This window comes from Physella acuta, unplaced genomic scaffold (genome assembly GCF_028476545.2).
Source record: "Physella acuta isolate Inbredline_101_S28 unplaced genomic scaffold, ASM2847654v3 ptg001641l, whole genome shotgun sequence".
NCBI lineage: Eukaryota > Metazoa > Mollusca > Gastropoda > Physidae > Physella > Physella acuta.
Genome location: NW_026733155.1, coordinates 86202 through 90580, shown reverse-complemented (window position 1 = coordinate 90580; position 4379 = coordinate 86202).

Here is a 4379-nt window from a genome sequence, read left to right as displayed (position 1 = left end):
GTTCGCCCCCCCCCCCCCCCCACACCCAGTTCACTGACCCACAACCCATGACCCTGACCTAGGCTACAACACCGTAACGCCCAAGTGCGAGCCTCAACGTCTTGAAGACGATCAAACCCCAACAAAAATCATCTCTGATGGAGACAAATGGCCGAGGCGGTGCCAAGTTCTCTGTGCTCTACTCGAGGTGGGTGTGGCATACCGTGAAGTTCACCCCGGGGTCGCGAAGTTCTGGAATTACAAGTAGATTAACCGTACCGTGTTGTTTTAGAGTTCGTGGGGTCGCTGACAGAAAGTTCTCCGTGAACTACAAAACCGTATGTCAATTTGCTATTACTAAACAGAGTAAAATATTCAACATGTAAAAAGCAATGTATTTTACCTTGTTTACCTGTAGCTGAAGTACATGGTGTCTGCGATGCTAGTTTTAACGTGAAATATTTAACATTAGGAGTTGTTTCAACGCTAGAGTTAGACACAGAATATGGTCCTGGTCAAGACAATTGTTTTCCAGACGGGATCCGAACCTTCCACTCAATGCGGCACCGAATAGCGCATGTGGTCAGACGCGTTAACACTACGACCAGTTTGCTCCAAAGAGTTCGTACTTTGTATTTAACTGTGAGAGTCATCTTATTGAGCAGAGTTAGCTATCTTAGAACATGCCGTTCTTGACAAAGCTGAACATTCAGAAATGCACTCTATTATGAAATACCGTAGTGTTAACATTTTATTTGTTAGAGGAATTTGTGTACAAGTGCTGGAAATTGTGTAAAAGTGCTGAAAATTGTGTACAAGTGCTGGAAATTGTGTACAAGTGCTGAAAATTGTATAAAAGTGCTGGAAATCGGGTACAAGGACAAGCGATTGTGCTAATTACTTCTCTCTTCCATTAACGATATGAACAACCAATTAATTAATCAACAAAATGTAAATCACCGCCAACACATGAAATAAAATTCAACAACAAAGCATCCCCAAGATATTTGCAAGATTTTAATAAGTACTGAAATGATGCTCTCAATTATAAGAGTTCGTCTGTTGCCATGGTTACAGCACACACTCACACACACACACACACACACACACACACACACACACACAAACACACACACACACACATGGCAACTCACCTAGTACATTGCTGAACCAGATATAATTCTTTTCTTCAAAATGGAGCTGTTTTTTTGTTGTTGTTTTTCTGAAGGGAACCAAGAATGCCTTATATATTTGTCTGGTATTATGGCTTAACCAGCATCCGGACCTAGAAACTTCTAGCGATAGCAACTTGTATCAACAGTATCATAACATATTTAAATTTTTGCTTACGCTCTCGAAGAACTAAAAAAGTTCATCTTTTCAATCCTAGAACATTCTTTGGGAAATCCCACAAGAAAGTTTTTCTAACCTGTAAAAAAAAAAACAACTCTCAGACAGTTAAACTGTTGCGTTAATCTGCTGTATCATGTGCACATTCCAGGCTTGTAAAAAATCGATCTCAAAGATCCCCCCCCCCCCCGGGGAGAGTTAGAGAAAATATACCTGAAAATTCCTGCCAAAACTTCATCTACCTGGGATATTTGTTAGTTTACAGTTTACCTTTGTCGTCTGCGAGTATCGCCTGTCGCTTTTTGCACTACGTCTGTTTCGCCTAGGTCAAGGGTCTCCAAACTTTTCAGTCCGAGGGCCAGTTTTTTTGCAGGCATGTCTTTAATTTTTCTGGGAAAAGTTCCTCAGCAATCACCGACAAACGATTTTTCCTTGGAAAAGAAGATCTCCGCGGGCCGGATGAGGAGACTTCGCGGGCCGTAGTTTGGAGACCCCTAGCCTAGGTGGATGAAACTGAAAGGGACAATGTCGTATAACATGTATGTCGATATGGCTTTATATTTTTTTTTACACTAGACTCTTTGATCGTCCCACAATTCAGGTTTAGGATTGGTTTTGTTGAAATGTTTGACAAACTCAACCCAAAAAAAAATTTAATGTGAAAGTTTTGAGAACTGAAATAAATGTTTAGAAATATGACAAGAAAAGTATGTAAATACGGGGAGTGGAGGGGGGGGGTGGAAGAGAGTTGACTGTTGTGTGTATAGAGGGGGGGGGGGGGAGGGCGCCACTAACATGTCATAACAAATAGTTCACTTCAGCAACACGATACGCCGCGTTGTCAATTTTTGGGGACGTTAAGTTATGCAATGTTGTCAATGTTTTGAGCTGTTAAGATCTGCGATTTGACAGATTAGGGGGTCTGCCGTCTGTGTACCCAAGGGGGTAGGTTTGGCGCAGACAGGAACAGCGTTGGCACAACATTCAGGAGGGTGACGCATATCGAAACAGCCCTGTTTGGTAATGTCTAAGAACAAACATATCTAAACAGAGCTGTTTAACATTTTTTTTTGCAGAGTGGTGATGAGACGTGACAGTGTTATCTGGGTTCGAAACTTAATTCAGGCATCCATTTTTTTGTCGTAGTAACGCGGAGAGTGTTGTGGAATCTAGAAGTTTTGATGTTAGTCATAACTTGATATTGGAGTAATGTGGTGACTTGATGTGTAACAGAACTTGATATCGGAGTCGTTTGATGATTTGATGTGTAACAAAACAAAATTGGACAAGCTTTTTTTTTAACTGCGCAATCATTATTAAGATGCTTTGTCTAATGACATAAGTTAGAACACTAAAGACAACACAGACATAAATTAGACCTCTACATACAACACACGAGTTGACCTCTACATACAAGACACGAGTTAACCTCTGCATACAAGACACGAGTTACCTCTACACACAACACACACACGAGACAACAGACGTCCTTGTGTTTTATTTCACACAGTAGGCGATCAAATGATGACGTCATTTTGACACAAAAGCAGACCAAGCATTAAAGTGCACAACACACACGCAGATAAAGCATCGAAGCAGACGGCTGGCCTCACCCTACTTCTGATGTGCACTGTCTGCAGACGATAACCTTGCTCAGAGCTAAGTGGTGCCAGATCGCCGATGATCAAAGTCAGCCCCACTCCCCCCCCCCCCCCCCAACCCTAACACTCCCACCTCGACTCATCAAAGTCCCTATGATGCTGACTTCTGACTTCGTTCCCCGCGTTCTTCTGCAGGAAGCGATACTTGCAGGAGGTGATACTTGCAGGAGGTGATACTTGCAGGAGGTGATACTTGCAGGAGGTGATATCTACAATGTTCGTTAGGCCCACAATCCCTGTTTCCCTCACAATGCTACCAATGCCTACGTTTGGAATATCCACATTGAGTTCACCATAATAAACAAACCTAAAAAAAATAGTAATCGTAACGCAAAATATACGGTTAATAGCGGCGTCATGTACACAATTTTTTACTTCACGCGACACGCACACAAGCACGGGCTTTATTAGCTACACACACACACACACATACACACACACATACACACACACACACATGCATACACACACAACAAGAAACCGTGCACACTAAGTCAAAACGCCACAGCTATTAGAACACGCATCGAATTACACACCGTATACAAAAAGTAGATTAAAAAATTAATTAATATTAATGCGATACTAAATGGCGATCGTTCGCAATCTGACACCTCTTTAGTGTAAAAGGCGCATGTCACCCCCACCCCCCCCCCCCCCCCCCCCCCCACGGACATGATACGTGCCCTCGGGCATGTATTACATCAGCAAACTGACACGGTTGTTACAGCCTGTTGGCACTGGACCAGATCCTGGACAAAACGGTCTAGAGAAGGTCGAGTCGTTTGAATGGACTTGCGGTTGAACTAGTCAGACCTAACCCTTGAACCACCCTGACCTAACGGTTGAACCACCAGCACCAAACCATTGAACCACCCTAAACTAGCCGTTGAACCATCCTGTTCTAACCGTTGAACCACCCTGAACCAACCATTGAACCACCCTGATCTAGCCGTTGAACCACCCTGAACCAACCATTGAACCACCCTGACCTAACCCTTGAACCACCCTGACCTAACCCTTGAACCACCCTGACCTAACCCTTGAACCACCCTGACCTAACCCTTGAACCACCCTGACCTAACCCTTCAACCACCTTCTCAAACAATCCTAACACTGACCTATCGAACCACCATCGCCAAACCGTTGAACCACCCTGACCTAACCGTTGAACCACCCTGACCTAACCGTTGAACCACCCTGAACCAGCCGTTGAACCATCCTGTTCTAGCCGTTGAACCACCCTGAACCAACCATTGAACCACTCTGACCTAACCGTTGAACCACCCTGAACTAACCTGAACCACTCTATTCTAACCGTTGAACCACTCTCTTCTAACCGTTGAACCACCCTGAACCACCCTATTCTAACCGTTGAACCACCCTGTTCTA